Here is a 24,289-nt window from a genome sequence, read left to right as displayed (position 1 = left end):
AAGATAGAAGCTTTGTGTAGATGAATACTTTCATTTAATTTGGAAAGATTATTTATCTGCATTTCACTAAACCCTAATCCTGCAAACGCAGGGCGCTTAAGTGTGAGTTAAGAGGCCTGCTGACCACGTTGCCGTACGGCACTGCAGTACTGATAGCGCCGTTACAATATTAATCGCTTTTATGTAACATCTGTTGCCTAAGTACCTCCGAGCACTTTACGAATGTTAACTACTGAGAAGCCTGCCCATGCTCTTTTTGAAGTCAGTGGCAGCATTCCCGGTGTCCTCAAAGGGAGCAGGCACAGGCTCTGAGCCTCATAATAACGTGAAAGTAGGTTAAGGATCTCTGTGTTCGCTGGAGAAGGGAGGGATAGCGGAGCTGAGGAACAGAACCCAAAAGGCTTTTCTCTAACTGTAGGGCTGCCTTTCCCTGGAAGAAAAAGTAATATAATTTACTAGTGAGACCACAAAATGAACCATAAAAAAGGAGCTGTTCACAAAGACTTAAACTATTGTTGCCTCAGAATGTGACCTTTTTCTTAGTCCAAAAACAACAACCGGAGACAAAGCTGGGCTTCCTGGGATGTTCCTCTGCAGTGCCTGCAATGGCACTACAAATAGCTGCTCCTTGGAAAGGCATTTTTCTTTCTCTCTGAGGCTTTCTCTAAAGAGGTATACGACGTTTCCAGAAGTCTAGTTACTTCACCTCTAAGTTTTCTGTGTCCATGGCCGACACGTTTGTAAATCAATGCTCTTGGCTTCTTGAACCATGGTAAGTAATCTTATGAGGAACAGAAGTCGATATGTATTTGCACTTTCACTCTTAGGTATTTTCCTGGTAGCCGCGCTCAGCACTGATTCCCATTTCAATCAACTGCTCTGGCATCTCATCTTCATTCAAATTCTCACAGGCGGACAGCGGTGCCTCTTCTGTATCACGTATCTCCACACAGAGGGCCACGAGGGTCACGGCTCCGTCAGGAGCTGTAGGCTTAATTGTCCTTGTGCAAAGATAAATAGCATTTAGTTATATAGCACCGTTTCGACAGGAACACAATCATATAGAGGATGTTATCAGAGCCAATAAATGAAAGGGGCGGCCCTTCAGAGCCAATTTCAATGTTGTTTCAGAATAAAAAAGCCCCAACAATGTATCAAAAAATAAGGAACCAGAAAATAGCCTGTAGCAGTTTTCCTCTAGTCTGCCTATACTGTAGAAGACTGAATTAATTTTTTGTCAACGATGCCAGCAGGAAGCCTACGGCCTGTTTCCAGGCAGCTATCCATCAAACACCCGTGGGACATAGGAAACGCAGATGAAGGCCCTGGCAGTTCCTGTGGTACCGTCCGTGTCCGGTGGGCCGTGTGGCCGAGCGAGGGGGACTGCTGTAGTGGGCCAGGCCAACAGAGATTAGATTATCTGGACTTTACAGAGGGCGTCCTCACAGAAACTTGTTCCTGCTCGGCAGTGCTGTGGAGGAAAGTAATGCTCATAAGTATTAAGCACCTTATTATGATTCATCTGCACGTGGGGATTTAAATGGGCATTTTTTGTGAGTACAGACACTACCATCTGCCTTACCAGTCACATAATTCCTTTTCTTTGGATATACTTTGGATATACTCTAAATGGCATCAGCTTTAGAGATGTAAAAGCGTTACTTATCTCTGCAATATGAACTCCCTCCAATTTCTGGCCACGTTTGCTGCCCGCCTCCCAGTTTGCACGCTGCTCACCATCCATCTTCGTTGACTTTTCCACACCAACGCGAGATTAGAACACGACGGGAAATGAAATGCTGTGCATATAAATCATGTTTATTGTTGCCTCGGATACAGAAAGATAACAAGAATCAATAAGAAAGGCATGGTGACTCACTGTTTTATTAGTATACTCAGTTTTTCATGAGCTGAGTCTTCATAAAGAAAAGGGTTTAACTGGACCACTGAGATCTTGAGGAATTCATGTATTCCTGGCTATTTATCTTCTGAAACCTCAGTTTCTTATTTTCCATAGCACTTACCATCATAAGGGAAAGAACTTTACTTCTCTCAGAGAACCTGACAAATTTCTAGAAGCTACAGAGGTTTTGTGAGGGCAGAATTCATCTCAGCCGTGGTACGTGACGCCGCCGTAGCTGGGGAGGAAGCAGACGGCCGAATGGAACTCGTCGTTCGGATGACTGAAGCGTTGTCCTTCCGTCTTCTGCCCTCACAACGCATAAAAACCCCATCGTTAATGGGACTACAATTTCTCTCTGCCTAATTACAGGACCAATGGATCAGAACCTTATTTTGACCATTCCTCATGATTATTGGTCTTTTATCACAATCTTTGATAACTTTATTTCTATGAAAGATTCATTGTCTTATATAAATTTGTTGCTACTATTTTTCTGGAAAATGTTATTCAAATGCAGTTTAACCTGTGCATATCAGACTATGGACTCCATACGATTATCCCTAATAAAATCAGCCACAAACATGTTCCCTTGCTTACAGCGTAGCCCTCCACTGTGGTTTTCCTTGGGCAGCAAGCGGGAGGATCTGTTTCCTTGACTGCTTCATACACTTTACCTGCATCCTTTGGAGTTGTTCAGACTGTACCTGGCTTCCATCCCTCTCCCAGAAGTAATCCTTTGCTCTCCCCAGTGTTGTACAATAGCAGGCGTTTCTCTCCGGAGCACACGCTGATGCAAAGGCAAAGGGCGATCTCTAGCTTTGCCGTAAGAGACATAATTTCTCTTTCAGCTTTTCAAAAGAACATCCCACAGACATTCAGCACTCCCTTAGGGTATGGCTAAACTCTTTTCTCATGGGCTAACAACTGTCATGAACTATGGAAGCAACATCTCCCAAAATAAGAGAATATTCCACTAACATCCCCAATAGCCTAAGGAGCAGACACTTCCTTCCTTGCTCATTTGGGCAAATGGGCCCATGTTTCCATGCAACTTGTTACCAGGGATCTTCATACATCATTCTCACCCGAGTATTGGGTCTGTCTTCCATCACAGCCGATCATGAGCTCCCTGCCCTGGACTTCCCAGTTCGGTGATGGGAAAACTGTGCTGCAAACCTCTACTGTAGCACCCTGGCAGTTGATTTACCACGACCGCACTTAAGTGCTAACAGAAGCAGTCAACAGCGATGGGTGTGAGCGCTCGGGTCGCGCTGTCAGTATGCCTTTCCACAGGTTGGTCTGTCACTGCATTTCTCTACTCATTTCGGGGAAAATGGCTGTTATCATGTAAGCTTCCTGGGTGTCTCTTTCATGGCCTTCGCCCACTGAGCACTGCAGGCTGGCTAGCATTACAGACTGATAATCAACAAGATAAAGATGATCCAGGTATGCTCTTGCCAGAAGCGACTCCTTCGGTACCTTTTTTGGTTCCTTGTAGACGCTGCAGGGGCAAATCTGTGCGTGGGGGACAAAATGAGGGCTCTTAATCCATAACTGATCACATTAGCAAAGGTTAATGACTTTAAAAGCTACTAAGTCAAACAAGTTTCAAAAAGAATATGTACTTTTCTTTATACAAAAAGAGCAGTCATTTCCCAGCACCTATGTGCCATGCTAGGACATAAAATTATACAGCATTTCTGTATTATTTTTCACTGAAATTTGTTATTTTCTGAATTTAGAAAACAGTAATAGGTTTTGAAATCATAATGGAGGTTTACACTAGTTCTGCTGAAGAATCCAATTTTCATGACAACCAAGCTCACGAGCAATACAAAGAAGTAACATTCAAACATAGGATCACTCAGTAGCCATAGTCTTAACTCACCTCTGGAGGCTTCCTCGTTCAATCCATGGTTTATTTGTCTTTCTACCTGACATGAAGGGTAACTTATTATGCTGATCAGGAAAAATACCTGCCAGGTGCCGGTGGGTACTTTATTAAAGTGGGGAAAGGCGGTGCAGTGTCATTTTACTGGCCACAAAGAACTCAGCTTTCTGGGTCAAACATCAGCACAACTGCTCACCTTGGAGCACTTCCAGCGAAAGTCAGAACAGTGGCAAAACTGGCCAAAAATACACATTTCTTCAGAAAGTCAGAATTTCTTCAGAACCTCAAAATGGGACCTCAGAGCTTCAATTGTCACAGTGGTGTGAGGCTCTACCGAGCATGGGAGAAAACGCATTGCCAATATGAGCTTTTTGCAGCTGAGGCTTTCACCTGCCCGGCGGTGCTCCCCGAACCAGAGTTCACCTCTCCCCGATGAAAGGCGATGGTGACAAGGCTGCTGACACGTCACGGTCCAAGACAGCACTGCAAAGCAAGGATGAGCAATGTTTTGTAAGACATTGAACCGACACTTGGAGGTGGGATGGCTCACGGTACTCGTTCTGCACAATGCAAATGTCATTGAAAATGCAAAGGCCCCAAACCAGAGACGAAAGGAGCACGCTGGCCGTTTCTGGAAAGCCTGCTGCCTGTGCTAAAACCACTCCAAGTTGTCAGTGAGTATTTGTCAACTGAAGCTACAACAGTGTCATTCAATGTCTATCTCAATAGGGCTTCTCAATAGACATTTGGGCGCAAGAGATGATGATATCCCAGCAGTATGTAAGTAAGTTTAAAACAAATTCATCTACAGAACGACTTTTGACTCAACATGAATGCCACAAGCTGCCCACTTCATGTGCTCATTAAAGCTATTACGTTGGACCTACTCCACAAACATAACCTTGTTTTCTGATAAGCTCAAGAAAAAAAGTTGTACAGCTTCATCCTCAATATGTTGAAAGATGAGATTTGGCAGCTGGTCAGTTAGGAGAGAATATGCTGGAAAACAGCAGTCAGTGTAAGAATAAAAGCACAAGAACTTGGAGGCGTTAGCTTTTACTCTATAGCAAAGAGCTCTGGAGGTTTTGACCTATACTTCACACAACAGATTATTAAAGTGCCCTGCAGTGGCGGGCTGAAAATAAAAAGCGGCCAAACTGGTGGCTAGTGTCTTGCCATTTTGGGGAGAAATGTTGCAGATGACAGAGTGTTTTCCACTGCTGTAACAAGCCTATAAACAAAGTGTATTATTTGCTATAACAAACCTCTTTTGCTTGGATTGGTTCATCTTCAATTGCACTCAGGAAGAAAATCTTGACAAAATCACAATTGACTTACAGTTCTTTATTTTCAGTATTTTTCAAGTACAACTTCTTGAGTATTTTGGCCAATTCTTTCTAGCAACTTTTCTTATTTTTCCACAGCAAAGTTTAGTGACTGTAGCTAAAAGCAATTTGTTACTAGATTAATTAGTGCCTTGCAGGGCATTTTATTCAGAACAATTTCTCATCACTATATCAACAGCCTAAGAAGGGGCCACTTAGCTGCACGGCAAAAACTGTCTACCACACAACATGCACTCTTGCTTAACAAATGCTAGAATAAAATCATTCTAGTATTGAAGTTATAGTGGAAGATGTTAAAAAACATCTGTATTGCATGAGGCATGCATTGGAGCCTGTTAAGCATGGGACTTACCGGCCTAGTGGGATGGAGTCGGTCACTGGCTGGTGACAGGTTGTGATTTATGTCAAGTAGCACTGGAAACTCTTGGCTTGTTTTTCAGTCACATTTTATATTTGATTTTTAGCTGTACTTAGAAAGCAAAATTAATAAGCTACTCCAAATGCAAGTGCAACATTTTCTTCTTAAGAATAGGAGAGCTCAGCAGTAGATTCCCCTGGCTGTCTGACAGTGGTTTGAAAATTGCCTAAAATGGATTGAATGGCTGAAATGACTCGAAATGTACAGCATTTATTTAATGCCAGCAAAGGAAGCGTACAGCTTCTTTGTTAATTTGATCTCCATTCCTTCTGCTAAGAATCCATGAACATTGCCCATGGAAAAGAACAAAATCCCGTAATGAAGGGCAGGACAAGTGAACGCTGAATTCTGGGCTGTCAATCCAATCCAGCATGCTGCGTGGCTAATTCAAAATAATGCAGAAATGTAGGAATGAGAAAATTAAGGAAAACATCTTAAACACACATAGCAAAGTGATAGCAAATGCAATTGTTGCACTTAGAGCAAATTACTTATACTGATTACTTTAAGGCACTGGCAATGAGTGAAGAAAAGAACACACGGATGACTTAAAATACTGGTAACAGCAAGAATGCCAGGTGCTCCGTAAGGGCAGCTCCCAGTGCAGGACCAGCAGTGGGAATGGGACCTTAAAGTCAATTTTGAGTTAAAAGAGCACGTGAAAGGAAGTGTGGTCTTCAAATTAAAGCACACAGTGGGTATCAAGGTACCCAAGCTGATTCTTACTGACATTAGAACAAACTAGTGAGTTTCTGAAAAAACTTTCCAGTGGGAGTAATAAGGAAAAACAACGTAACAGTGCTTATAAATAGATTTGATTAATTTATAAAAAGAAATATGTAAGGTGGTTGTCAGATCAAGCCTGAGACTGGCTTTGCTGAGGCGATACTTGCTGCTCCAGTGTTCCTCTTACGCTCTATTCTTCTAATTTCCCATCTCAAAGCAGATGCAGTTCTAATGCAAACAGATGTTGAGCCCAACCTGCTCGATGACACATTCAATGCAACTCTTCCCTTTCTGGAATTTGACAGCCATAAAAAAGAAACAAAGTAAGGAAATAAATATCAATTCAAGCTTTCTGCCTTGTGTTTACAGCGTCCCGCCCTAGCAAACCCTTCCAGGCTCTGCAGTCCTTGCCCCTTGTCCTACACAGCCACTCCCCAGTTCCTTTAACTGGGTTTTGGCTACACAGTCATTCAACGGGCTGAGTAAATCAGCATAAACCACTACACGCTTTCATTACACACACGTATTACCAGATTTGTTTCACGCTGAGTGCCCAAATTTATGCTTACTTAAGTTTTTTGGCACTACAGGACTGACTCCATCAATATTTGTAAAGTGCTATGCACTTGCTGGGTAAGAACAACTGTCTGCATGCAATTAGTAGTAATTACTATTGTTTATCTTTAAACAGAAATTAACATTTAAATCTGAACTCCTGAGTAATCTTGTGTTCAATCGAGAGATTTACTTCAGAACACTGAAAAGAAGAGACAAAATAATACTAAGGACAATGGTTTTATGGTAGTGTCAAAAGTACATAATTAGATCCTATGCTAAATTAAGAAATCTCAAGCTGAAAATCTGTGGGAAAGAAGGGTGTAGTCACACACTGAGAACATGCGCCGGATGAATCAAGATGACGTCAGTACTTGATTCCACTCTGCCATGCATTTGCTGAGTTGCCCTCTCAGCCATGCCTTGGGGAGGTACCCGGGCCGCTCCGCAAACAGCCCGCCGAGGACAGTGCCTCTCTTCCCAGGACACTGCAAGAGCTACACAAATAAAGAAAACGGGTGTTCAGTTTTGTTAGGTTCAAAAAAGGGCAAAAAAGAAGCATTCCTTATATATATAAGTAAAGGCAAGAATTTATTGTTAGTGTACTGCAAATCTTCCCAGTTTAATTCAGGAATCATCATTAGTCTAGATCTAATTATTACAGAAAACCAAAGAATAATAATGCAGGATATGTATATATGGACAAAGTTACAGTAATAGCAATCTTCCTTCTACTTAGGGTCATATATGTATGTTTGCTAACACACATTTACACCTTTGTCTTTCTTAATTGGTCTGCAGGTGCAGGTAACATCTGAATTTACTATATATGGTCCCATTTACCTATGTTAGATACTATTTCTTTGTTTTCTTTGTTAATCCTGAAACCAGCTTTGTCAAGCTCCAGGTCTGCAGGTTCTTTTAACTGACCACTACGGAGCTGTTTATGGCTGGGGCTCCCCCATGCCAGCCTGTGCCCCGTCTCTTACCACCCACCCCACCCTGCACGCCTCTGCGCCACATCCCACGTCTCCACTTCTCAACGCCTCCACCACCGTACCAGCCCTGTGTTGCTCTACACATCATCGTGTTAGAGTTGCAAACGTCTCTTCCTACCCAGAACAACTGCTTGTTACTGCTCTCTATACAAAACTACCACACAACGATAAACTAAAGTAAACCACATTATATACAGACACCTGGTCAATGAGAAAAATGGCGGCCATGGCTAAACCAAGTAAAACAAAGCTGCAGGCACGTCAAGAAAGTTCAGGCAGAGCCTGAGGCCTTGCAAACTAAGGACAAAGTTTACGGCCTGTTACTGGCCATGGCGATGCTGTGTTGCAGGGCTGCACGGTCACAAATCTGCCTGACAGCGCTCCAGCAGCTCCACAGACGCTCCCGCGGCTGCGCCTCCAGGAGCGCAGGCCGATGACTGCGTGCCCGGCTGGGCTCGGGTGTGAGCTCCTGCTCATGCTTCTGCCAGACCACCCGAGAAGCAGCCCGCCGCGCTCCTATATTTGCCCTGTGGCGTAAGGGCAGCCTGACTTGGGGAGCTCAGATTTCACTCCTACACCTGCTTCAGCTGCTGCCCCCGCTTTATCCTGCTCATTTGCACTGTGGCTCCAGCAGAACCGCAGGCTGGAGGATGGATTTAAGCCAGTCCATCCTTCACTTGCCATCCCCAAATCTCCTGCTCTTCTGCCTTTTGGACAAACTTCCCCATCCCGGTGCTTTGCTGAGGCAGTATTGTACAACTCCGTGTTTGGCCTTCAGCCTCTCATTGCCATGTGCTGCTCCAAGCTGCCAGCCCAAGCCATAGGCGCTCCTGGCATGCAGCTGGTTGGTAGGAAGAGCGCAGTCAAATTCTGATCAGCCCCTGGCAGGGGCACAGCAGGCCCCGTGACTTCAGCTGATATATTAAGCAGATTACAGCAATGCCATTTTGAGGGAGGTTGCACGTAGCAATCTGAGGACAGCATCAGACATATGACGCTAACTTCCTGAAAGGCAACGGGTCTGAACTGTGCCCGGGCACGCCCTGGCTTCAAGCCTTTGCTACGTAGAGCCCAGTAAAGTCCTTATATTGCCTTCAGCACTGAACTTCCCACACTCCTGGTTTTTTTTTTTCACAAGTCCCTTTTTCAGAGGAGAAAAAAGGGAGGAGAGTCAAAGAGCATGCCTTGAAGTGTTACCACGACACAGACATGGCCTGGTGTCCCAACACATGATCTGGAGCAACCTCCCGAACAAACGGTTCCCCCAGGCACTAGAAGAATTATCGTGGGACCTGGTGCACCAGGAGAGATCCTTCTGCGCTCTGAATGAGGCCCCCAAAACAGCAAGCACTGATTTACACCTTTGCTATTGCTTGAGGAAAATTTCTGTACAATTGGGAAGAGATTTCCAGACAGACAGCTACAGGGAGCCTTGCTGTTAGAAAGGATCCTGTCCTCCTCACAGATTGACTGGGTCTGATCTGTGGAAGAAACCAAGCAATGGGTTTATGCCTGCTGCTTGCATGGATGAGTGCCAGCCAGAGGTGTTTCTATATACATAAACTGAGCAGTTGTATCACTTTGAATTGCTCTAGTGTTGTTTTTTTTTTTAATTATGTAATAAAACACATCTCAGCAATTCCCACACAAAGGCTAAAATATTTTAAAATATGCAATTATGTGCATAAATATTCAAATAGCAAAACAAGGGTGGTTTTGTCTTGGCCACAGCACTTGCAGACAAGTATGGACAACTCACATGGAAAATAACTTTCAGAAGCAGCTGATGGCTTGTGCTGCATTACTCGGTTTGACTGCTGCCTCCAGCCAGGTGGGGCACGATAATCTGCAAAGCAAACCATCTAGCCTGGTATTTTTCCCCTAAAAGAAATTGCCTTGGATACTTGGCCAGGTTCTTCACAGTGAGGCATCTTTAATGGATCTGCTGTTCCAGAGTCCATGAGAACAGCAGTGCAGCTTCTCCAACACCATCTCAATGACCCAACCCAAAGTCAGGTAACAGCACCAATGCTGCAGAACTGTTAAGTCAACCATTTGCTTAAACTTCTTTCTCTTGGGTTCATTTGCGCTAATGATATCTGTTTTCATAGAGGGTTGTCCCCTAAGTGAAGATGGTTTGTGGTGTGTGGGAAATGCTGCAACCTGTGCCTCACTGATCATCATCATCATCATCATCATCTACATAAGCACAGTGCTTGTGGATTAGTCTAAGGAAAAGTTTTAGCAAAGTTAAGTTGCAATTTAGCTTTTTGGTTGCGGGTCTGCTTTAGTGGGTGACATTTATTAATGTTAAAAGTCACCAGAGGTGGATACTGCTGGTCTGGTTTAGGTGGAAGCAGTCCCAGGCAGTGCAGCAGCCAATGCTTTTGAGCAAGGGCTCCTTTGAGCACTCACAGTTGCGGAGCTGTATCACGGGAGATCCTGGTGATAAACTGCAAACCACTTGCTTCTGGCTCTGCCGTGGCAGATAAGCTGTCCTTGTGGGAAGGCTGGCTGGCAGGTATCGTTCAAAAAGTAGTTACTTCAGATCAGCGCTATTCCAGATCCAGATGTTGGCACTATTTAAGGGAGAAAGCATTTTAGGCAATAGGTTTGGTCAACTAATAGTGCAATGTGTTTTCAAGTTGAGAATATTTCTCATTTTACTTACACAATGTGTGTTCATAACGCTTTGAAAAAATTTTGCACGGCCTGAAGACAATGCCCAGGCCATGTTGGCCTCAGAGATTTCCCCTCTTCCCCATTCAGGAATCTCTAAGATATTAATCCCCATTATATCCCCAGCGGGTTGCCCAGGCTGTGAGGAAGTCAAACAGGCCCAAGGCTAAGGCTCTAATTATCTGTTTAGCCACATTAATGCTGAGAGGCAAATCACTTTCCACTGGAAGTCAGTAAGCTTATAACAGCGATTTAAACAAAGCAACAAATAAAACCCACCGTCTCGCAATATGGTCTGTTGTCGCCTTGATACGTTTTACCAGAAACCTCTGAGGACTGCTGAGCTCAAAGGTGAAACGGCACAAAGTAAAATTAAATCTGCAAACTGTGATCCGGCCATGTAAAAGTAATTAATTCTTACACTGAAAATCCATGTCTTGCTATCTGAAAAAGAATACCGAAGGGATTGTTTTTTCCCATTGTAGACACTGTAAAAACAGAGGAGCAGGAGCACATGGTCACCACGGTGTCAGGCCAGGAGAAAATGCACCTCTCTACTCAAATTAAGAGGCAAAAAATTGCAGAGGTTATTGCAGGCATGTGGGAATCACAAACCCTGGCAGGGCTCTTGAAAGAGAAATCCTTTGGTGGAGGCAGACCAGAAATACTTTGACCGTTAATTCAGCGATGAAGGTCCATCCACGCTCACGCAGGAACTCATGCAGAGCATGTGCAACTCCCAGCACTGGCACTTCTGCCAGGGCTCTGAGAAACAGCTCCGACAGACACAAGGACACGTAGGCCTTGTCTCACAAGTTGCCCTCCAAGTTCGGAGGCAGGCATCCCAAACTCCCCTGAATCTTTGGTCTATTGCTTCCCAAAGAATGAAAAAGGCAAAGACGAGCATTTTATGAGATGCTTGTGTGACCTCACATAGTGGCCAGGCAACCTCTTCGGTCCCTGCCAAATAAAAAAGAGGCATCATGGAAAAGACGACCCTCAAATGAAAGGGAACTCACAACTCATGCCCCAGTCCTAGCATTTCAAAAGTTTGAATTTTGGCTTGTTTGCATGCATTCCCACAGTTAGAAAGTACATTTACTTTTCCTTAGCAATCTGACAGGACTCCTTAAATATTTTCTGGTACGCTTTGTGAATTTAGTATCGTTTTCTGTTCAAACGTGTCATATTGTTCCCCACAGTAATTAAATGCTTGCCTAATAAAGTCCAAAAATTAATCTGTGACAAAACGCCCTGGGCAGAACAGCCCCAGGCACTAGAAGCTTAAGCAAATACAGACCACACGGCCTGCAAGAAATGAGGACAATATGTTGCAAGGTATTTTGCAACTTAACACTGTACATGGTTGCAGGCAATAACTTATTAAAGTACCTGTACGGAGCAGGGAAGTAAACATGTTCAACATTAATTTCACTAGCCTCTCTTGGCCTAGGTCAACGTTGTTTATGTGACTGCTTTATGACTGTGGAACTCTGCTACCTCTGACCAACTAACAACAAAATGTTCTGCACCTCCCATATTGTGCGAGGTTGCTTTGAGGTCGCGTCGGAAGATGCCAGGCTCAGTTCCCCCTAAACAGTGACAGAGCTATACGTGTGGCAGTAGGTTTCGGCTGTCCAAGGAGGTGAGTGCTCACCCGTTTCAAAACACGTTGAAGCGGAGCCTTCATCCAAATGGGTGTTTATGAACGTTCCCCAACAGTCGCCTAATCCTGCAGGACAAAGGAATACTACTTTTTGAGGTTAACTTGGCTCTTTCAAATGCTGCAATCAAGTGGACATCTGTACCCTATAACTACAACATTCTAAAAACTAGCTAATATTTCAGCTGTGTTCCTGATAGCATGGTTTATCTATTGAGTCTAATAGTTGACTTGCCAACACCAGCCCAGGGTAGCCAGTCTCTACCATTTCTTGATTGAGACACTGGAGATTTGAGGCAGGTTCCTCAGGCAGAAGTTCTGGGATCATGGGTATTGTTCTGCTTGCGGGGAGAGGTACGAACCATGTAGGCAATGATATTTACCCTGCTCCGAAAAGCCCACTGTGTAGCCATGTATTAGGTCTTCCACATCTGTACTGCTCCCTTCCTTCCTTCCTGCTTTATCTCCTCCTTAGCACTTAATGTCCCTGTACAGTATGTCTGGGTGTTGTTCCCCCAAAAGAATACAAGACTTGCAGACGTAAAGAAGGTCCATGCTTTTTTTTTTTTTTTTTTTTTCCCTCCACAGCAGTAAGCAGGGAAGTCTGAGCCTAGATCAGTAAAGTGCAGACTTTGGAGGATTCAAATAGCCTCTAGCTTTGGGCTAATAAAGAAACACAAATTGCTTTCCCAAAGGGAAAAGGCTGTTTTACTGGGTCCTGTAGGAAACCTGCAATGCTCCTCCCAGGATAATACAGTCAAAAGTTGCAAGCAGCACAGCATGCACATGGGTATTACGACCTCGTATAAGTTTCAGAAAGCAGTGTGGGATAAAAAAAAAAAAAAAAGAGTTTTGCTCTTCCCAACTTGCAGGACAAACCCAAGTATACACATGAGCAAGTGGGAGAATGATGCAATTAAGCAGCATTGGCCTTGTCTTGTAATCCCTGCAACACAAGCACATCAGTCAACACGCTTTTTCACGTCAGGTATAAAACATACATATGCTTCTATTCTATAGTGCTGCAAAATTTAATATACGAGATTTTGGCAGTTTTTTTAGGATCTATGGGTGGAATTGTATAAATGGGATAAAAAATTATGTATTGCAAAGATTGAATTGATGAGTATTTCCTATCTTACGTGATGCAGCTTTATCCTGTCAAATTTATGTACCTGTGTCAAGCCTCAATGACTTAATTGGTTTTCATGGCATTTCTCTCTTTTTACTGTAAAATTTTAGAGCAAGAACCATGCCTTTTTATTTGTTTATGTAGAACCATCACGCTGGAGACCCTGCTAGTCGTCTTCCATAACACAGTTTAAAGAAAGATGTCATCGGAGAAGCAGATGGCTGAGAAACACAGGTCCAGCCTTTACCTTCTTCCCCAAACATGCAAACACCCAACTGTTAGTGAAGAGAAAAGGGAAAGCCTTTGCAGTGGTTCTGGACAGACTAATTGCACATTGGCCAAAAAGAGACTATTGGAGCGTATCAGGAAAGAAAAGGGAAGTTGTTGAATCCCTGCTAAGGCTCGCACAGCTGATGACACGGATCCAAGAGAAATGTCTGAATTGTTGCAGAACAACGGTAGAATCTCTCCTCAGAGGGAGAATCTGAAGCTTCAGTGTGGTGTGTCTCCAGGTACGTGCCACGCCATGCCCCACAAGGAGATGGGAGGGGAAAGGACGGAGACAAAAAAAAGAAAAAAAGGGAAGAGAATTGGTATAACCATGGTATAACAATGGTATAACCATGGCTAGGAATAAACTGCAGGAAAAGAAGCGATTTACCTGAGCATTATCCAAAACACGGCATCAGCCCAGACAATTCCAAAAGCCAGAAACTGTATGTGAGCTACTGAACAAAGATTCAGTAAAAGGGTGGAGAGAAGCATCTTTATGCTCTTTCCCCTTTATTTAGTGACATTGTTGCACACATACATAAAAGCCACAACTTGCAATTTCTTGGAGTTGGAAGTTTAATTGAGTTCTTCAAACACCCATTAAAAATACAAGCCTGTGCACGGCTGAATCATAGGGTTTCCCAGCAGGTTCCTTGAATGAACAGATTTCAACAGAAATTGAAAAGGATTTTAAATTACTTTTTCAGTCAAAGCTCTCTACAACTGGAAATTCCAATCTGGAGGATGTCTATTAGCAACTTAGCATAGAGTGCCAAAAGGAACTGTTGAAGTCTGTCCCGCAAGCATTGTCCGTTTATATGTACTTCACTACTGATATGCACAAATCCTGTATTCTTGAATAGAAACTCCTGGCCAATAATGTAACTTGAGGCTGTAGCTGGCTCCTTATGTTCTTATGCTCCATTTGCAAATGATGGAATTTATCTCAAACCCTTCTGGCTACCCTAACTTGATACACTCACAGAATAATAACAGTTGAGGCATGAAGGGACCTCATCAGATCGTCTAGTGCAGGCATCACTCTGCTCAAAGATAGGTCAGCTACAGCGGGTTGCTCAGGACCTTATCCAGTTGGGTTTCGAGGACCTCCAAGGCTGAAGACTCCACAACCCCTCTGGGAAACCTGTTTCAGTGTTTGACCAACCCCACTGTAAAGAAATTATTTCTTATATTTAAGAGGAATTTTCTGTCTTTCAATTTGTGCCCATTGCCACTTGTCCTTTCTGGGCAGCAATGACAAGATGCTGGTTCTGTTGTCTTTTACTACCTCCCTTTAGGTATTTACACACATTGATAAGGTCTCCTGAGCCTTCTCTCCTCCAGGCTAAACAGTTCCAGCTCTCTCAGCCTCTCTTTGTATGACACATGCTCCATTCTCTTAATTATCTTTGTGACCCTTCGCTGAACTTGCTCCACTATGTGCATGTCTCTCTTGTGCTGGAGAGCCCAGAACTGGACAGAACGCTCAAGGTGCGGTCTCACCAGTGCCTCACTAGAGAGGAAGAATCACTTTGCTTGACCTGCTGGCAACGCCCGGGATGTTGTCGGCCTTCTTTGCTCTAAGTTCGCATTGCTGGCTCATGGTCAGCTTTTTGTCTACCAGGAGCCCTGCATCCTTTTCTGCAAAGCTGCTTTCCAGCCTTCAGTGTGTACTAGTGCATGGGGTTAATCCTCACCCGCTGCAGGACTTGGCATTTCCCTTTGTTGAACTTTGAGGTTCACGAACAGGAGTTGGCCCATTTCTCCAGCCTGCTGAGGTCCCTCTGAATGGCAGCACATCTGTCTGGCCTATCAACCACTCCTCTCAACTTTGTATTGTCTGCAAACTTGCTGAGGGTGCACTCTGTTCCCATCATCCAGGTCCTAAATGAAGCGGTTGAACAGTACTGGGCCCACTATCAACGCCTCTGGCACTGCAGTAGTGACTGGGCTCCAGCTGGACTTTGTGCCCAGCCCAAGCCTTTGAGCCCAACAGTTCAGCCAGTTTTCAGTCCACCTCACTGTTCATTTACCTAGTCTGTAGTTCATTAGTTTGTCTGTGTGGATGTTGGGGGAAACAATGTCAAAAGCCTTGCTAAAGTTAAGATAAACAACGTGCACTGCTCTCCTCTCATCAGCAAAGCTAGTTGTTTCATCACAGAAGGCTATCAGATTGGTCAGGCATGATTTCCCCCACATATATCCATGCTGATCCCCACATATATCCATACTGACAACTCCTAATCATCTTGTCCATGATATATTTGAAAATAGCTTCCATGAGGATGTGCTCTATTATGCTCCCAGGGATTGAGGTGAGGCTGACAGGCTTGTAGTTCCCTGGATTCTCCTTCTTGCCCTTCTGGAAGACAGGTGTTATATTTGCTTTCTTACAGTCCCCAGGAATCTCCTCTGATTGCCATGACCTTCCAGGTAAAATTGAGAGCAGCCCTGCATGCATAGATGAATCCCACCAAATCCTACAGACTTGCGTATGCTTTGTTTGTTTAAATGTTTCCTAACTCAATCCTCCTCAACTGAGGTTAAGTCTTCAGAGCCCCAGACTTCCACTGATCTCCACGGTCTGGGGTCCCTGAAAGGAAATCTTACCAGTAAAAACTAAGGCAAATAATTTAGTTCTGCAGTATAAATCATTCAGTTTTATTTACCTGTAATATTCCTTGTATCTGTACTAGAAGTAGCGAATGAATACAGGCAATGACTGAGGGTTTTCTCTTGAGCAACCTGCACAGCATCTGTCTAAAACTACTGTTCTTAGTGGTGAACCACATATGAGGAAAGCAGTTTTTTCCCAAACAGAAAGCATAACGTTTATACCTAAATACTGGAGATGATAATGCAAGAATGAAAAGAATCATCTTCATGCCTTCGAGAACTGAATTTTCAAGTTTCTGATCAAATTCCTGTTATTGTATTGTTAAGGAAGTGGCCTTGTTCGCTGAACTGAAGCGATACTGGAAGAGCTTCCTGTTTAAAACAGCAGGGAGTGCAGCCCCGAGAACATCAATCATACGCTTCATGATATTAACTCTACTGGAGCGTTACAGGAACAGGGCTCCCTTCAGCTTCAAGGGTCCCCTGCAATGTTATATACTGCAGGATCCTGAAGTTAGTATTTCTTCCCTGTGACACAATAACTCTCTAACAGAAATGGGCATAGTTAGGAAGAGGTGGAACAACTTTACAGCGCCAGGGAATCAGATCAGTGGTCTCGCATCCTCCGTCTCTCTCTAGCACCTTTCAAAAAAGGTGCAAAAAATCTGAGAAGTCAGTTACATAATAACCTACACATAAGTTTCTTCCACAGAACAGATAACAATTGCTTAGCTTAATAACTAAAAGTCCAAGGCTTACAGATTTATATCCCTTGTCATTTTAAACTATGTCTACCATTGCTGGTATTTTTAAAAATACCTTTAAAATGGCTTTTATTTTCTGGTAGTGATTTCCACAGAGTAACTACATATTCTTGAATTTGTTGTCTGTTCTACATTCTTCCACAGAATCTCACTTTAATATGGTACTTTTAGAAGAAAAACAAAACAGTTAAGCTCTTCATTGTTCTCTCAATTTCGCAATAATTCTACTTCACATTTAAACAAGACAAGGAAATATAGCCAGTGCTCCTATGAAATCTTTAGTACTCACAATTCCTTACTAAAAGTAAATGTAATCATAATTTGTCAATAAAAATGTCAAAACTAAGAGCAGGATGAAATGAAACAAGCAGCAACGTGTCAGACAGATTTGCTCTCTCCAAGGAAGCTATGTAGACAAAATGTTATGAAAGGGACTATTCTGATCTCCGTAACAGAGTACAGCAAGTTGATGTTATGAACAGTTTTTATTATATGCAGACATGTATCTTAATCTTCATGGAAGTGATGAAGATGCTACCAACTCAAAGCAAGAGACGGAATACTGCCTATTATTCAGGCTGTTTAGTCCCCCCCAGTTAAAGTGCAGTTTAGACACATGTTGAATTTACTATCATCATAAATACCAATTTCAAAAATCATGGAGGATGTAATAGCTAAACTCTGCTCTTACACACAGTTTAGGGGGTCAAAAGAATGAAGCACTGTATAAAATACAGCAGGATAAATATATCTAATGTGAGAATAATTTAACTGAACTGACAAGGAAAAACTTTGAATTTATATATATATATATATATTAGTATACTCAATTTACTCAAATGCTTCTTCAGTTTCCTAGATTGGTTTTCTGAAAAAGACATTTATGTCCTAGAGCGTTTCAGGTTCGCACACTGCAATTTTAGAGAGGCTGATGTTTGACTGAATGGTTGAACAAACGCATGGCTTTACTTATGCAAATAACACCGCTTATATAAATGGAACATATATCTGAGCTTGTATGTGACTTGAAGTAACTCTCAGAAACTTGAATATTAACATGCATCTTTGGCTACTGTTCCCAGAACATTACTCATTAAAGCTTTGGGTGTCTTGTGGGGAGGACTACATTATGATGACTGTATCTCACAAATTTGTGTTTGGACAAGGCTCACATGCTTGCAGAGGGACACTTAGCTAAGATGCAACTAACAAAATTAAATCTCAATTAAGTATTTTTATGCTCAGTGGCTGACCGGTGTGAGGCTCTAGGTCCATGTCCTCTCAGGTCTCTAGATCTCTGAGTAGAGCAAAGCTTCCCCTGTCCTGCTGCTCTGAAAAGCGAAGCTTACCCACCAGCACAGGTGGCAACAGTTTCTTGCTTGTTGTACACAGCAAGAGAAAGGCATTGGGGAAGCAGGTGTGTCCTGGAACAACTGCAGAAACATTCAGGCTCTGACTCAGTGACAACTTCAATTGCACTGGGCTGCTCCAGGCTGCAGCTGCCAGGTCAAACATCCCGAGTACCTACTTCCCATTCATTACCTGACACTTATCCCACTCTGACACACACCACCAGTTTTGCTGTTGAAGAGTCCAGCATGGCTTACTGGCTGGCAAAGAGGAGGTACCTCAAGCTGTGCTGACTGACGCTGTTGGAATCAAAGTAGCGAGGGGGGAATTTTAAGAGCAGGAGCCTCAAAACTGTGTGTGGACAAGGAGACAGTGGGAATCATGAGAGGGGTGGGAATGAAGTGTCGTACGGCCAACCCTATCCTTTCTAGTGTTGATATGTGCAATTTTTATAAAGCATTTAAAAAGAATGGCAGACAAAAAAAAAAGCTAGTAAGATGCATGGACACTGAAGATGTCTTGTAACAAAAACTTACAAGATGTTCCAAAAATAGGAGGGTAATCTAAGCTCAAATGAATGCACAAGGACTAACCCCAGAAACCCCTCAAGGAATAATTCCTACTCCTTACTGAATAGAAATACGATCAGGATTGAACATGATAATTCATAAGAACAGGGAGAACCATCCCGAACTAAGCAGCATTGACCATATGGACTAAGAAAGCTATTTAGGGTGAGCCAGTCCTGGGGGACAGAAAAAGAAAATTCCAAAGTCCTCCCTTTCTCTCCCTTAAGTTAACTGTGAACCTGAAGCAACTGAAATGAAAACTTACTTGGTAACCTTAATTTTAAATTGCATTTTTGTTATTTACTTTGCACCCCCTCCTACACTTCAACCTTTGCTCTTAGAATAAACTCATTTTACTCTGGAAGCTTATCTTGGCATTAAAAGTAACTCTTAAGCAACTCTGGGATGAATAAGGCATATTATTATTTCAGAAACAATTAATCCAAATAAAGAAGGGTCTTAGTCCTATCTTGTTGCACTCACCTAGGGCAAGTGGGAGGAACCTTGGGAACTGAGCTCTCTAAGCGGCAAAGATCAGTTCGAGAACCTGTAACATCAGATATCGAGAAAAGTCAGGTCTCCCCTTTCAGCCAAGGAGACGCACTGCAAAGACAGCCCAGAAACCTGAGAAACTTGTTAAAAGCAGTTATTTCCATGCCCTGCTGTTACAGTATGACAGGAAATTAAACTAAATGATGTATTCACTGTACATTTATTCATATGCTTTTTAATATGAATGTGCTTCTTTTTTTACAGTTAAATCAATGAAATAGGTAGACTTGTCAGTTCTTTACTACTGTTTTAGAGTGGCAGGTTCCTTGCAAGGTTATCACCAGCCTCTCCCATCCAGTGTATTTCTCATAGTCTGATAAATACCTAATTAAGCTCAAAAACACTGCTCTTAAACTCATAACTTAGATTTGAAGTTCATTGCTTTTATTTCAGTTCTGAAAAAAGGGCTTCTATTCCCCAAACTTTTCAGTCATCAGAATGACAACAATACCCCAATTGCATGTGGCACCGGTTATTACACTTTGAAATGCTGTACACTGTCAGTTTGTACTGCTTCCCCATATGGAATTTTAGAGTAGAATTTGCTTTGAAAGGGCAACTCACTCATTTATAAGAGTAACTTTTTCTCGTTGAAGTCAGTTGGTTTGTCCTTGTCATGAAAACAGGAAGTTCCTTTAGTGAGGACATTATAATTTCTCAGATCTGTACCCGAGAGTTGATATTTACAGCTGAACAGTAAAGTGAGCTTTCACTCATCCTTCTTTACAAGCTCTCCCTGATCTTGTTAACACACTTAGTGTTATAACTGAAAAACAAAATGGTGTGAGCTGAACACGAGTTTATGTTTTCGACAGACACCGATGCATTTCGCCATCACAGAATTTACAAGACTTAAGCACTTAGAGGAAATAAAGTTGGTCCAAATCAGTTTTAGGGTAGAAACTGATTGCTGCCTTAAAAACAGAGAAGCTTGCTCGCTCTCAGACCGAAACAAAAGAACAAGTCTAAAATCTAAAGCCCAAGTGTTCTGCTAAAAGAGCCAAAGGGAGATTTTAGCTATCCTGTAGCTAGACTGTAGAAAGGTATTTATATTTTTCCTAATAAGTAGAGCGCCAAACAAATGTTACTTGAGCTGGCAATCAACAGTATGATCATGAATTCCTACTAATATTAACAGGAATCACACTGGGCACTAAATCATTAATACAGCAAAACTGGCTAATTAAAGATTGTATTATTTCAGAAAACAGCTGATGCATGTGAGGCTTATTGTGCTGAATATTTGAAGGGATGGCAAAAGACTGCTTTGGAAGAAGGGTGAGACAAAGATACAAGCCAATGCCAAAATTTCAATAGTAGATTTTTTATGAACAGTAATTCAGTTTCACTGGCATCAGCTTTTGCAGAAATATTCTTCTCTTCGGAATGAAGTCTCAAATATTTTAGGCTAAGCAAAGCCAGAGAGGTAAGGCTAAAATAAGACTTTACTGTGGAAAAGTGATCGCCTCTCTATAGTTAATACTGAAACCCGTTTTCCTTTTCATCTGTTTTGCTAAAAGGAGTTTCAATAATTGTTCCTATTTTCTGATTGTGAATGTGTTCCCAGAACAACCTTATCAAGCAAACAGAGGAACAAAACCTGTACACAATGGTGCACCTAGTAACTGTCCCGTTGTCCCTTCCTGTCCTCTGCCATAGCTCTTCTCTTTTTGTTCTTTATTGTATACTCTCATATGGGAAGACTGGTGTTGTAAACACCTGAATATCTTAAAACTGCCATTCAGCTAAACAAAGTTTACAGGAAACCTCTAGTGCTCGTTACATCAATGTCACATCATTCTGACAGATTAAGTAATCTCTGTAGGGCTGAGAGATGCCTTTGTGGCTATTTTTATACCTAAGAACTATGAGCACTTATGGGACCATAAAAACTTAATCACAGAACATCAGAAGTTCATGCTATGCCAAGCCACTCTACAGGGATTAAACGAACACATCCTCCTGCATTTTGACTGACAGCCTTCGGTGGAAAGAATTTCCATGTGGAAGTACCGCTTCTTGTTCACTTACATGCAAATATTTAAAACAGTAGGAAAGTAATGTCTACCGAAAACTGTCCAACTTACCTGAAATTTTATAGGTTCACTACTCTGGGTACATTAGCTTCTTTGTATCACTTGCCAGTCATCTTTTTCACAGCATCATTTAACTTTCAGGACTAATAGCACTGTTACTGTGCCGATGCGACGCGGAATGGTACCTGTCGCCAGCCAATGCTTCATCTTCCTACACACAACATAGTATTCTCGCACAGGCATGAAGCTCTCTGACAACATATGTAATGAAATCTTCTTTCAAAAAAAAAAAAAAAGGAAAAGCAGAAGACCTAGTTTTACTGCAGTGCCCAATGTATTTCTTTGACGTTGTCTTCCCCAACGCACACCTTCCTAAATAAGAGCACAAGAACATCTTCCTGAAACACCACGTTTCTCCAGTAGAAACTTGTGAAAAATGTAATTATGTAACTTAATGCCATAGATGCAAACTATTTATAATGATACTGTGATTTACAGTATAGATAAATGTATCTTTTAAGTATGAACTCCTAAGATCCTAGGAGTCATGCAGGGAAGTGTATTTTTGTATTTTCTAAGCATTGCAAGAACACATACATTGAAAAAAAAGAGTAAAAATTACCAGAAAATTAAGGGCTGTGTTTTAAAACCAACTGACATTTATGCTGTGATATCATGAGCTTGTTCTCAGGCATTTTGTTAATTGAAAGTAAGAAGTTCATTCAGTAGGTCAATTATTTGCTGCAAATACTTCATGGAAGTCTCAGTAACACCACCTCCATGGATTTATATAGATGCACCAGAATCATTTCTTGTGACTAGACTATGATTCAGAATTAGCTATCATCAGCCTTTTCTAAAGCAGCTCTTTTGTGGCTTCATTCGAGAATATTTAGGTTAAGATTTCCAAAGATTTGTGCGTAGGTATATGTCTCCTTACTAAAAGAAAATCAGATAAAATGAGCTTAGTCTTTATATACATATATACATATGTATAGTGTAATGCAGACTGTACTGAGCCTAGTGGCACTGCACTCCTATGAAGTTACTCACATGTATATATAATTTGCAGGTTTAGATTTCAGGTACTGATTCAGAATTAATTGGGAAAAGGTTTTATTTTTTCCCCTTTCTGAAAGCAGCTCTCTTTGTTTTACTACAAAAACATCATGCTATTGCTTCTGAAGCTGCAGACGCTACCACAATTGTAATTGCCTGTCACACAGTGAAGAAATCTAATTAAACCCACTTATGTGTACCTATTAACCAGTCTCTTTAAATGCAGACAAAAGACCTTACCACAAGCTAAATCATAAGTACAGAGTGTGGTCTGCAATTCAGTAAGAGAAACAACGGATGTTTTCAGATAATTACACTTACCTCCATTTTCCTGCTACTACCAATTAGTATTAACCGTGAACTTAAATGGCTATGTAAATCACCATATCTAGCCACTACTCCAGACATGGTTCAGACTGTTAGCATGATATTGGACAAGGCATGTCATCTTTCACATACATACTTAAAATGGTGAAATTTTTGTGTTGAGGGTAAATTACCGATTGCAGCATGGTTTAGAGGTATAAATACAATAATTATAAAAAACATTTAATAAACCTGCAGTTTTCTCTCAAGAGACCCAGGATTCTCGAGCAGTTTTATAGATAAGATCAGTATATTCCTTTGGAGCCTCCTTCACCACATCATTTAGAACAATTAAGATTGCAGTTATTTCATAAGGAAAAACTACAGAAAGCTCTAATGTAAAAGAGGCAGGTGGGGCACTAAACCAGAATGATTTAATAAGTAGCCTACTGCACAAGCTCATCTGGTGGAGTCTGCTGCACGCGCTAACGTGAAGCCTTCACTCAAGACTTCACCGTTTCACATTGGACAGCGTTGACTGGGCAGGTAGGTGGAAGAGGTGTGCTGCATACCAATTTACTACCATTGGCGTCACCACATCGCTTCTTGCTTTCTTCAAGGAAACTGCACTGCTAGGCTGGACCTACTGAAAAAGTACTCACGTTTGTACCACTTCAGGTTTCTGTATGTAAGAAACGGGCCATTAATAACTAAAAAATGTGGCTGATAGCCATGATAGACTTCCTCAATGGGTGGTTGTAGGCTTTTGACCCATCTTTTGCAACTTCTTCAGGGTGCCAGGCCAGCCTCACGCCCTGCGTGCACCCATCGCTCATCCTCCATGGCGCAGGCAGCTGCTGAGCTGCCTCTGCGTCCCTTCTGCCGAGGGGAGACGGTCAGGAGCAGAGCGGGGGCTGATTTCTTCATCCCCTCAACATACGCCTGCGCCCGCAGGGTTTTGCGCTACCCTCAGGGACAGACGCCTCCACAGCTCCCACCCGGGCCAACCGCCGCCCGGCACCCACCCCGCTTCCTCGGGGAGCTCCCCGGGCGGGCTGTCCCTGCTTCCCCACCCCGCGCAGGGCGGTGCCATTTCCCCTCAGGTGCCGCCATCGCCCTCGGCGAGGCCGCGCACACCTCGGCCCAGGTCAGAGCTCCGCACACCGCGGAGAGGCGCGGCCGGGCCCCGGGCCCCTGCCCCGCAGCGCCGCCTGGCGCAAGGCGAGGCCGCGCCGGGCCCTGCGCGGTACCTGGGCGCTGCGCGCAGCTCCTGCCCGCCCTCAGCGCGGAGCGGCCGCGGCGGGGCCGCCGCCTTCAGCCCCGCTCCTGGGCCGGTCCGCGATTTACCTCACCGACCCCCGCCCGCCCGGCAACCATCTTCCCCCTCCCGCCCCCCGGAGGGGAGCCGCCTCGTCCCGCCCCCCCGTCGGGGGCGGGGATTGGGCGAGCCCGC

General features: G+C 43.0%; 1 protein-coding gene and 2 long non-coding RNA genes across 5 annotated transcripts in view; 1 reads left to right on the top strand and 2 right to left on the bottom strand.

Annotated features, from left to right (window-relative positions):
* The window catches only part of MBOAT2 (membrane bound glycerophospholipid O-acyltransferase 2), a 178,686-nt gene that overhangs the window by 50,950 nt on the left and 103,447 nt on the right, over positions 1-24,289 (top strand). Inside the window, exon 1 of one of the 3 annotated variants that reach the window (XM_087774217.1) lies at positions 13,782-13,823. The exons of the other annotated variants lie outside the window; for them this stretch is intronic. The gene's annotated coding sequence lies outside the window, so the exon portion shown is untranslated. Of the gene's footprint in view, positions 1-13,781; positions 13,824-24,289 lie in introns of those variants that run through there. 3 annotated transcript variants of the gene reach the window in all.
* Positions 1,258-6,278, bottom strand: LOC148053465 (uncharacterized). Its single transcript, XR_015708125.1, has 3 exons — positions 5,493-6,278; positions 3,792-4,277; positions 1,258-3,418 (listed from the first exon to the last, which is right to left on the bottom strand). It is a non-coding gene; the product is annotated as an uncharacterized LOC148053465 (long non-coding RNA).
* Positions 6,415-24,177, bottom strand: LOC148053464 (uncharacterized). Its single transcript, XR_015708124.1, has 4 exons — positions 24,087-24,177; positions 10,253-10,416; positions 7,175-7,336; positions 6,415-6,575 (listed from the first exon to the last, which is right to left on the bottom strand). It is a non-coding gene; the product is annotated as an uncharacterized LOC148053464 (long non-coding RNA).

This window comes from Nipponia nippon, unplaced genomic scaffold, assembly GCF_047370975.1.
Source record: "Nipponia nippon isolate SJK-2023a ecotype South Korea unplaced genomic scaffold, ASM4737097v1 scaffold_4, whole genome shotgun sequence".
Lineage (NCBI taxonomy): Eukaryota > Metazoa > Chordata > Aves > Pelecaniformes > Threskiornithidae > Nipponia > Nipponia nippon.
This window is presented reverse-complemented; position numbering and strand designations above follow the sequence as displayed.